Source organism: Corapipo altera, unplaced genomic scaffold (genome assembly GCF_003945725.1).
Source record: "Corapipo altera isolate COAL_440 unplaced genomic scaffold, ASM394572v1 61411, whole genome shotgun sequence".
In the NCBI taxonomy this organism is placed as follows: domain Eukaryota; kingdom Metazoa; phylum Chordata; class Aves; order Passeriformes; family Pipridae; genus Corapipo; species Corapipo altera.
Genome location: NW_020884875.1, coordinates 7,361,462 through 7,374,052, shown reverse-complemented (window position 1 = coordinate 7,374,052; position 12,591 = coordinate 7,361,462).

Below are 12,591 nucleotides of genomic sequence, written 5' to 3'. Positions count from 1 at the left end.
ACAAATTGTTATTAGCATCATCACTGTAAGTTTGATACTATGGCACCACAGACTGAGAATCTAGTTTCAAATTAAATATGACTTAATGCCTACCACTTGCTTGCTCATTGTCATTTCCCTGTCCAAGTAATACCTCAAAGACTAGATTTTGTCTTCTGTAGCCAGGGCAAGAAAAGCTTTTTCATGGCTGAAATGTGTAAACCTTGAGCCATAATTTTGCAGTTATTCACCTGCTATACCAATGAAGTATTTTTAAAACAACAGTTAAGATTCTAAATTTGGATTGTTTTCTAAGGAAATGAGTGTTAGAGAGAGGTCATCAAAGCAAGGATGTTTGACCTTAGCCAAGTAACATGCAATAAAAACTAGGAAAAGATGCTCTTCAGGTTTATTTATTTGCAACTCAGTAGGTTAGTGTTTGTAGTGAAAATATGTGTGAACTATGGTGTGCATAGTTCTGAAAGACAGAGAGAGAAAAAACAGAAAATTTGCTATTTCATTTATTTTTAAATTCAGAATTATGATATTGGGTGTGGAAAGCTGTAACTCTTCTCAGGTAGCTTCTCATGCATCTAGGCTCTTTTCAACAGCAACTGTGTTTCTTGTCTCACCTACCAGTTCAGAATAATGAAGAACAGCACAATATTCTTAGTACTTTTATTGCATTTTTTTTTTAATTTTAGAAGTATTATAAACATGAGAAAATCCTCACATTACCTTTGGGAGATCAGTTAGTGAAAAAGTAGTGTTATTTTCATTTTATGCATAGGAACACCTGCACGTAACGGGTAATTCAACTGGCCAAGGCTACAGAACAAACTGGTAATCAAACTATAAAGAGAATTCAAGAGATTTTGACTCTTGAAGGTTTTGTGTCTACCTTATGCTACCTATTAGAAAGCTCAGGATAGATCTTTGGAAAAAAGTATGCCTTAAGTTTACCTCAACCTTTAAAACTAAATATAGTGTGTCAAGGATAATTTCTCTAATCAGGTCTTGGAAGGTTTTAAATTGTTAGTAGTAGGAGTTAAGCATGATGCATGTTATACATCCAGACTCACACTGAACCTGTGTTTCTATCTTATCAACTTAGTCACATCTGTCTGACTGCAGTATGTGTCACAAAGCAAACCATATTTAACTACTGTGGAAAGCAAAATTGAGTCAGCACTTAAGCACAGATTTCTCAGTGGGAAAAATTAGTGGGAATTTGTGAGGTTAAGTGGATGCTAGAAGCCTTAGTGTTTTGTGGCATCCAAGTTGGCTTTTAAGAGAGTCTTCTGCTCTGGTGACCAGTGTCAACAATTTTTATGCTGCTATATGTATTCTGGAATCATTTTGGAGAACAATATAAAATTAATTCTGTTGGTCAAGACTTGCATTGACTAGGTGCTGTAGAGAGGTAAGGAAGCTGTGAAAGTGACAGGCCCCATACCAGAACACTTGTATAATAGAATTTCTTAGAACTTGTGGATAACTTCAGATATCACACTTGTCTCCAACCCCTCATCTCACAAAGAAAAGGGTTGTTTTCACTTATGTCTAGCATTAAGTGAATGATTTAGATCTGATGCACAGGAAGAGGACATGGAGGACCTCAGGTACTGTGTACACTCCAGCATTAGCTATTCTGAAATCCTTTTTAAAAATTAGAATTTTGATCAAATGCTACTGTTTTATTCAATGGTGTTAAAATTTCCAACTTTTCAATTTGACATAACTATTTACATAGCATAGACTGGAAAGAGATGCTACTGTAAACTCTGGATTAATAGCATATATCTGCATGTATTTTCTAATTTAAGAAAAAATGGACAACTGCTGTTTAAAATAGCCATTTTGAAACAGTTACTTTCAATCAATAGATATATCTGAAAAAAATCTAAAACATGATACAACCCTCTTTGACTTCAGGGTTATATAATTAGCAGATAAAATTTGAGATAAACTTTTCAAAAGCTAGTTGAAAAGGTAGTAGTCTGAGCTGAGTTTTTTTTGATTGGTTGGTTGGTTTTTGTTTGTTTGTTTTGTTTTTCAGTTGGGGTTTTTTCCCCTCTCATGCCATTCCTCCAGCTTACCAAGGCCATGTGTATGGTAGCCCTCCAGAAATCATAAAGTGTTCCCACCATTTTGGTGTCATCTACAAATTTGCTAAGGGACCTTACATCTTACTGTCCAGTTAGTTGTTGGTGTTAATCAGTCTTTGCTCCAGTATTAACTTCTAGGGAACTCTGTTCTTACCTAGCTGTGGCTTAGATTTGGAACCACTTGCTCACTATCTTTTGTCCCTGATTATCCAACCAGTTTATTGCTGGCCTTGTAGTCTACTCATCTAGTCCATATCTCTCCTGCTTAACTAAAAGATTTTGGTGAAAGTCTGTCAAAACCTTGCTGCCACTGCTCTGGTCTTTTACAGAACCAGGAATTTCTTTGTGAAAGGGAATTGAGTTCATGATTTGTCCTTGATAAATTTATACTGACTGTTCCCAGTTTCTTACCTTTCATCTGCTTAGAAATTACTTCCAAGAGACCATACCCAGTGATCTTCTCAGGATCTAGGATGAGGCTGGAGCAGCTTGCAGTTCCTCAGGTCCCCTTCCTTTCCATTTTAAAGACATTTGTGCCATCAAACCATTTTAGGCCACTGGGAACCTCTCCTGATTATCACAACTTTTCAAAGACAATAAATAAAACATGGCCTCACAATGACCTTGACCAGCTTTGTCAGCAGAGTTGGATATATCCTATGTGGTCCCAGGAATTTAACATAACTGGATCTTTCCCCACAGTGGTACCTTGTACTTCTCCAAACTTTCCTTCTGGACAAAGTGACCTGAGAGGTGTAAGAGCAGACCTTGCCAGTAAAATTAGGTGAAGAAGGGTTGGATACTTCATGATTTTCCATATCCTTCATCACTTGGTTGCCTACTCCATCAGCAGCAGGCCCACATTTTCCTTTTTCTTCTTTTTGCCTTTAAGGGACCTTTTCGCCTCCCTTCATCTCCATTGCCAAGTTCATCTCCAGTTGAGCCTTGACTTCACTGATACCATTTCTGAAAAGCCAGGGGATACTTCAGGTATCCTCCTTGGAAGTGTGTTTCTTCTTCCACCTCCTGTACTTCTTTTTTATCTCTATCAGAGGTTCCCCTTTCAGTCAATTTGGTGTCCTACTATTTTTTCTAAGCCCTTATTCACAGTTTATCCCTTATATTACCAGAAAGTCACTCAATGGTTGATTATGAAGTATTTTTATGATGCAAATATTATTTTAATATTCAATTTTTATTAAATTAATGTATGCATTCCAATAAAATGGAGGATTTTAAAATGTAACTACATTCTGTTCTCTCTTTTTGCATTACTGTGATTTTCTTTGTGTTAAACAGAGTAGGGGAGACTGTTTTCTTGTTCCATAGTTTATTCGATTATAGGTTAAAGAGACTGGTCATTTGCTAAATGATCTCTTTTAATGATTTCTCCTGATGAGTCTTCTTAGTCTGTCGAACATTCATATGCTTAGATAGTTATTGGAGCCAAACTCTACAGCTACAATGGCTCACTTTGCAAAGGGTTACTCAAAAGTAAAACACTGCTTCTGATTTTAATTGGTGAAGAAAGAGAAGGCTTGGAATTCATTAAGATGAGCTTTACTTTCTGTACTATAAATGGTGGAGATATTCTATCTATACTTTTTAAAGATTTATACTTTTCAGGTATTCTCTGTTTTTTTGGGTAGTTAATCAGTAAAGTAGTTATTTTGTTAAAATACTTTGGGCAATAAATCAAACGCAAACCTACACACTATTCAAAAATTGTGTGAAATTGAAAACAGTGATTCACCGATGATAGTGTAGTGTGAAAAGTACTGCATAACACAATAATATCTTAATAGATACTTTTTTACTATGTCATATTTACATCAATTTAGAAATGACAAAAGAAATCAGAAAGCTTATCCAGTCAGAGGATACATAGTGTCTTGCTCATGAGGATTTTTTCATGTTGGAAATTGTTTTTTTTTAATTAGCTTTACTACTGAAGATATCTTGGGCTCTTTCTGATTGGCATTTCAATCATCCTCACAGCAGCAGCACATAAATACAAAAAAGAAACTGGGCTGTCACAGCACATAAAGCTGAGGGAAAGAAAGGAATCACTTTGAGTGTTCCATCCAGCAACTATGGGCGAATACAACCTTTGGGACAATTTCATCCTAGCTGTCTTGTCCTAGAAGGATAAGGTGGACTGTTGAAGGAGACCACAGAACAGCCCAAAGGCACCTGGTGTGATTGTGTGAACAGTGGTAATCTCTATGCAGTCAAGGGACACATGGGAGAGAGAATCAAATTAGAAACATATTAATTCTGAACATTTACGTGACCCAATCTTTCTACAGGTCTGTGTGCCCAGTCACAATTGTATCATCTTTATTAAGACCAATTTACAGGTTTTATTTTTTCCCATGTGTTCCTTTCTCTAAATTAGCAGCGGTGACAAGGAGTTGCAGAGGCAAAGAAAGGATTTGGGCTGTGTAGTGAATCAAGATGTTGTGAGTGTTCCTTACCTTTTTTTCTATAGTACAATCATGTGAGGAGACAAGTATCTGATCACATAACCTAGCAGTTAGTACACACAATTTATAATAAAATTGGATGTTATTTTATAGCCTTATTTTATTTATAACTTTAACCTTACCTAGTTAAAGCATTCCTCTGAGAAAAACAATGGATGGATTTTTAGGAGGTTACTAGAAAAGGCTTACCTTGGTAAGTGTATAAATTATGGCTGTCCTGTTCTTTCTTTTGCCAAGTACCTGCTTATGGACAGTACACATTACAGGATGTTGTCTAGAAGGACTCTTGGTCTGGCTAAGTGTAGTTGTTCTCTCATAAAATGGATTGTAATAGTTTTTTTTTTTCTAGATTATTGCCATCTGTTGATAATACGCCTTCCTTCAACTTGATTCTGCAGAAATTTTGTCCGTGTTCAGACTACTAGTAACCATAACTTTACTAATGAAGTCATATTTGTACATAAGCATGTGCATAGCAAAACCTTCATTTGTTTTACGATTTATATCTTTTTAACATATTTCCAGTAACATTTCACCTTACTAGCAAATGATGCAGTTAAAGAAGATTCCAAATCTCACTTTGGAATTTGAACATCTAGAAGATTTTAATGCTGATGGTTAAATAGTGTAAAATGAAACCTCCAAGTATGCATAGAATCTAAGAGGTAGTGGTGATAAGGCATTTCACTTGTAGGATTATATATTGTTTCAATTGAAAGAACATTTTCATAATGCAAAATTTTTATCAAAATGTTATTTAATTAAATGACTTTTTAAAAATATATTTAGAGCGAAAAAATGTTTGTATTCTTACAGATGGAAGTTAATTTTTCTCTTCACTATGGAGCATTTTTTATTTGTATAATATTATTTCTTATTAAACAGAAAGCTTAAATGGAGAAAGTCAGATTTGAATTTATTGAGTTGATGCTTTGATTCCCATTAAAAAAATAAAGTGGAAAATTCATAGAACAGACAACGAATAATATTCCAGTTTGGAACACAGGAGAATAAATGGGATTTTCTGGAAAGAAGTTCTTTTCTTCATTTTTGTAATCGAAAGGATATCATTGAAATGATCACACATAGAAAATTATTTCCATACACATAATTTACCTTAGGTATACTCTCTGAGAAGAGTTTTTTGAGTACATTCATTCATCTATGGACTTCATTTTTCTGTTTGTAGTCTAGGCTCTAAATTATCTTCTGGTTCCTCTTTCACTTCTGACAAAGACAGGACGTTAGGTCTTAGAAAAACAAGTGGATCGGATCCTCTTCAGACTTAAATATACCATAATTTATCTTTCCACAAAATGGTCTTCTTTAAAAGACATGAAGTCTATAAAATGGAAATTAAAAGAAAGGACTTCAAAATTATCTTGCAAAAATGCATGAGTAGATAATTTTTTGTTCTTGCTACAGCAAAGAAAATAGAAGGGTCAAGCCATGGTTTCTGGCTTTAGCTCTTTCCCAGAAGTGAGTCAGTTTGAGGAGATGTTTTTCATAAGTCTGTTGCTTGAACTTCTGAGTACAGATGATCTACTCTATGTGATAGAGTAAGATCTGGTTGACTGCTATTATTTTCAAAAAAATAAGTTCCTGTGCAATCTCGAGTAATGGTTATATAATGGTCTGGTCCTGTTCTCCCTTGTGACATCCCTTTCCAACCATAATTTTCTTTAATTCAAAGGTAACTCTGTTCTTTTTTCTGATATAAGTGACAGGATGATTAAATGCAACAGTTTGATGATGATAAAAGTGTGAGTAGGTTGCTGCAGTACTTCATAGATCTCATAATAAAAGGTTTCGTTAAAACAATCAGTGGCCTTATCAGGTAAAATAAGTCTGACGTCTGCATGTCCATAATGGAAAATAAAGGTACAGTGATAAGTTAATTTTTGATAGCTATGTAAGTCCTGAAATTTATTGAACAGCAGAATTGAGACATATCAATTGAGACAAATCAGTAGCGTGGATTTTCAGCTGCTTTTATCTAGTTTTACATACCAGCAACTGGATTTTTTATCAAAACTTTGTCTGAAAGTTTGAAGGAGTCATGACTTACACTACAAAGTTGCTGCAGTATTTCCTTCCTTAGTTTTCTTCTGCTAATCTATTTTGACTCATATCTCTTTCTCCTCCAGAAGTTTCCATGCTTACAGGTGTTTATTTTAATCTCTATCACCATTTAAAACATCTATTAGTCATACATGTTCTGCTTTTCTTGGCCTGGCACAATGTAAGATAGTTCTCTTTCATGTTGTATATCATTTTTGTAATTGTTCCTTATCTTTAACAGAAGACCTGAGCTTAATGTGTTTTGAAATTATCACCACTGGACACATACACAATTGATAGAGTACATTGAGTAGATTGCATGTAGTAGCTTATATATAACTTTATTCAGTACCATGGTTTTTAAGACATTTTGTGTCAATGAAATTAATGAATGTTTTGTGCAATTTTGGAAAATGAATTGTCATCTTTTCATGAGTAATGTAAATTCAAATGTTAATAGCACCATTTTATACATAGAGAGAGACAACTACAGGAATATATTCAGTAAAAAGTAGCAAAGCTTGATGTCATGATAGCAATTTTTCTCAGTCAAAGGTCTAATCGGATTTTATAATTGCAAAAGTAAAATGTATGAAAAAATCCTTAGCCCTAAATGTTGCTCTTGAAATGCTTCATTTCTTGATGTAAAGTATATTTTCAAAGCCTGATTGTACTGCATGAAGAGATGGTGGCAGAATCCTGTTTAATTAAATGATGACAGGATATGACCTACACAGAGGTACTAAAAAGTGTGTGTGAGATTAATGTAAAGACATCAGTAGATCAGTAGCCTGGGGTACCCTCTGGACATAGTTCCATAAATTTATCCTTAATTTAAAACAGAGATAAAATGATCTTAATATTTTCTCCGTTAAGTAAAAATTACGTGCTAGGTTAAAGTGAACAGAAATTATTAAAAATGTTACATAATTGTGATATTTTTAATGTAGTAAAGGAGGCAATTACACAAAAAATTAAGGAGAGGTATAGAAAAAGCCTTTAAAATCCCAACATTAGGACATTAAGATTACAACATAAAACAAGCAAAGTTCGTTTCTCTAGTAGTTTAAAAATCTTTAAGCTCTTCATCAACATGCTTGTATTTCAGTTGATTGTTATTGATTTCCTGGACAAAGCAAGGCAAGATGTAGTTCATTATAGTGTTTTAGAGAAGGTTTACTCAAAATAAAGTAGAAGTTGCCACCCTGAAAACCATCTTCATTACTACAAGTGAATATACTTGAGAGTTAAGTTTCTATCAACATTAGTTAATACTGAAATTGTATTAGAAGATCTTTGGTTCTGATGACCTATCTCTGAGAATTTCTATTCTTGCCAAATGCCTAAGTGAGTTATGGAATTGCAGGTGTCGCATTTTTTTGGATGTCCATTACATGAATAGAACCTGAACATCCTGAATCTCAGATCAAATGTAAGTGGCATTTCAATTACAGGCTGAGTCGAGGATCCATAATTACTTTGATACTCTTAGAAAATGTGCTTGTCCTTACACAATACCTGCTGACAGATGTGAAATATGAAATTTCTGAGAAAGGTGAGGAATTGCTAGGAGTTGCTAGATGTAAGAGTTTTTCCTAGATTTGAGGACAGTCACTTCAATATTGGGTTATTTTGCCTAACTTTGATACACCTTGAATTTTGAAAAAGGTAACAGCAGAAACCCAACAACAAAAAACTGCCAAAAATAGTAGTGAGAACACTTTACAAAAGACAAAGTAAAGATGAAAAGAGATATTCTTGATCTGTGATAAAAAAAATCCAGGAAACTGAACACTAACCTTTTCAAGTAAAGGCTTGAGTGGAAGTAGCCTGAGATAACCAGTAATGTTATAACTATAGTAATGCCAGAGAACATGTATTTCAAAGATAATTGAAATAAAATTGTAGATGTTGCAATTTTCTGAGAGCATTTGGGGTTTCTTCTTTTTTGCTTAAATATATTTTGTTGACAGATATGTAACTAAGAATGTCAGAGAAGAGACATCCAAGCCTAAAAGTTTTCCATTTTAATTTAGACCTTTGAGTAGCTACAGTTCAGTTGACAATACAACTTTGTTTTTCAGTCGCAGAGCATCAGCATGGTCAGATAAAAAAACCCTGCAGAACCTCTGTAGAATGTTTTCCAATGAGCCTTGATGATAGTGTAGGACAACGGAAGTAATATTCATGGTAGTCCTCCAATGCAGCAGTATCAATTACTGCTCTCTTTTGCACCAATGCAGGAGATGTTATTAACATTACAATGAGAGGAATTATTTGTGTGTTCTCTTTTGGCTTTGAATCCTATTTAGAAATCCAATAAAAAAAAATTTACTGATCATTCAAGTGATTCTAGGTGATAGGACTGGCAGCTTTAACACAGGGAATTCAGTAACTGTTAGCTGGTTCATAGTGGTGGATCGATCTAGCTGAAAAAATTCAATTATGCACAGATACAGGTGATCACAGAGGTTTCTATGAGGCCTTGGAAACAGCATACGGGCCTACATACCAGGTACAAAGTCCTCTACTCAACACTGATGGTCAAACGCTTCTGACAGATAAAACCTGCATTCTGAATCAATGGTCTGAACACTTTCAGAATCTTTTCAGTACCAACCGTGTAGTCCAAGACTCAGCAATTCAGTCCATCGCACAACAACCAGTAAAGTATGAATTGGATACTGCCCTCACTTTAGAAGAAATCCTCAAGGCCATACACCAGGTGAAAATTGACAAGGCAACTGGGGTTGATGAAATTCCACTCGAAGCCTGGAAACATGGGGGCCTTGCACTCCATGCTAAATTTCATGAGTTTGTGGTGTGCTGTTGGGAACTAGGTGAACTACCATCAGACCTTCATGATGCAGTCATCATCACTTTGTATAAGAAGAAAGGAATTAAATCAGACTGCTCAAACTACCGTGGTATTACTCTGCTCTCCATTGCTGGCAAAATCCTGGCAAGAATACTCTTGAACAGACTAATACCCACTGTAGCAGAAGGAATTCTACCTGAAAGTCAGTGTGGTTTCAGAGCCAACAGGAGTACCACAGACATGGTATTTGTTCTCAGACAACTGCAAGAGAAGTGTAGGGAACAGAACAAAGGTCTCTATGTAATCTTTGTCAACCTCACCAAGGCTTTCGATACTGTGAGCAGAAAAGGTCTATGGTAGATTTTGGAACATTTAGGTTGTCCCCCCAACAAAATGATCCTTTCACTCCATGAGGATCAGCACGGCCAAGTCAGATATGGCAATGCACTTTCTGAGCCCTTTTTAATTAAGAATGGTGTGAAACAAGGCTGTGTTCTCGCTCCAACCCTATTTACAGTCCTTTTCAAGCATGATGCTCCCAAAGGGCCATGGCAGACCTCAATGATCAGGATGGTATCTACATTCGATATCATACTGATGGAAGCCTTTTCAACCTAAGGTGACTGAAGGCCCACACCAAGACCTTAAACCATCTTGTCCGGGAGCTGCTTTATGCTGATGACGCTGCCCTTGTTGCCCAAACAGAAGCAGCTCTGCAGCATTTAACATCCTGCTTTACAGTTGCTGCTGAGCTCTTTGGGCTGGAAGTCAGCTTAAAGAAGACAGAAGTTTTCTATCAACCTGCACCTCAGGAAGTCTTCCATCATCCCCATATCATCATTGGTGAATCAGAGCTCAAATCAGTCCAGCAGTTTAATTACCTAGGCAGCCTCATCTCCTCGGATGGTAAGATTGACAGAGAGATAGACAACAGGTTAGCAAAGGCATATAGTGCTTTTGGAAAACTCCATAAAGGAGTATGGCATAATAAACACTTGAAGAAAAGTACCAAAATCTGTGCTTACAGAGCCATAGTGCTCTCTACTCTCTTATACGGTTCCAAATCATGGGTCGTCTACCGCCACCACCTGCGTCTCCTAGAACACTTCCATCAGCGCTGCCTCCGTACAATCCTTAACATCCGCTGGTCAGATTATGTGACCAATACATCTGTTCTAGAACAAGCAGCAGTCACAAGTATTGAGGCCATGTTACTGAGAACTCAGCTGCGCTGGGCAGGACATGTCTCCAGGATGAAGGACCACCGCCTCTCTAAGATCTTGCTTTATGGTGAACTTGCCACCGACTGCCGCAAGAGAGGAGCCCCGAAGAAAAGATACAAGGACTCCCTGAAACAACATCTCAGCCTTGGCCATATTGATCATCATAACTGGTCTACTCTGGCCTCCAATCGGAAGGCCTGGAGACACACCATCTATAACACTGCGGATGCCTTTGAGAACACATGCAGGATCACTCTCGAGGAGAAAAGACAACACAGAAAGAACCATGTCTTGCAGAATATACAACCTAAGGAGTCTTTCTGCTGTGCCTTTTGCAATTGGATATGTCTATCTCGTACTGACCTCATAAGCCACCAGTGTGCCTGTAACAAATGTGGATAGAACCTTCCTAAATCTTCGTTCACGAAGTCTAGCCATGGCAATAACTATAAGTAGTATAGATAGCTTAGAAGGGTTATTAGATAAGTAGTTTATACTTCATAAACATTTTTGAAGGTATTTGGAGAAATCTTCTTACTCTACAAAACAAAGAAAATTAAATTTATAAGCAAAACTTCATTGTGGTAAGGCTTTTCCCAAGAAGCAAAGTGAAGACAAACAAAGAAACCTCCTGGAAAAGCTATGCTAGCAGTTTTGCATATTCGGTCAAGACTAATCAAGTGTGTATGGAGTGTTACTGAAGTAACACAGAGTATCAGGGAACTGTGATGAAAATTAGTAAATGATGGTTTGAAATTGCTTAAATTAGCATAATTCCTCTCTTTTATAGCATTTTCCATATGAAATATGAAGACATGTATGATGCTTAATAATTACATAGTTACTTAAACACAAACATATCTATTATGTGATGTGCTTAACTAAGAATTAAGAGGGTATGCTGTAACCTATTGAAGAGTGCAAAAAGCTTGGAAAACAGTAGGAATATCGTGTGGTGTAAGAGAATGAAGAATATGAAATTCACTTAGAAGATATAGTTGGATTTTTTCGTCTCAAACATTTCAACTCAAATTGCCCAATCCTATCTATTTTATGACAGTATTTACTGTCAGCAATTATTTCAGTAATAAAAGCAGTTAAGTGGATCATGATTTCTTACCCAGTACTATATCTCAGTCAGAGAAATCATAAGTATTGAGCTACTGATGGTGGGTTTTTCTTCAACATTAAATGAATATTAGCTATCCAGCATGAATAAGATTGAAACCCTATGATTTCATTGCCTGAGTGACAAGTGACAATTAAAGTCCTGATTCCCTGAAGTAGGACCTGTTTCCTTGTATGCAAAACCTGAGGACAGAATTTAATGCTCCATATTTTATGATACTTAACAGACTGCAAGAAAATAAACAGGCACTTAATTCATTCTGTAGGTAGATATTGCAGTATTTGTTGCTTCCTACAAGGATGCAGGTTATGTGTCCTTTTTGGAAAGTATTCATGACCAACTTTGTATGTGTATGCAAAGCTGCTGTTTTATTCATGAACACTCTTATGATACAGAATATATGAACATTTCTTTCTTTGAATTGTTCACTATTTTAAAAAAATTTGAGACTTACAACCTCCAAACCACCAGTAACAAAAACAAAAAGAGAAAATCTTACAAGAGTTCCCCATTAATTTTGAGGTGTTAATGAGATTCGTACACTAGCAGCTAGGCACTGATAATTTGCAATGTCCCTGACCTCTTCTTAGTCCCTTTTTGAGTACAAATTTTACATGTTCTTATTGCACTGGACCATGTTAGTACAAGTCACACTGCTCTAAAAGAAGTAATAATTTCTAATTCTACTATTCTTGCCTCTCTTGATGAGTTAGAGGAGAAGCAGGGCAACAGCACTTTGGAGACTGCTGACCCAGGAGACACACATCTGGCAATGTTTTAGAGTTTC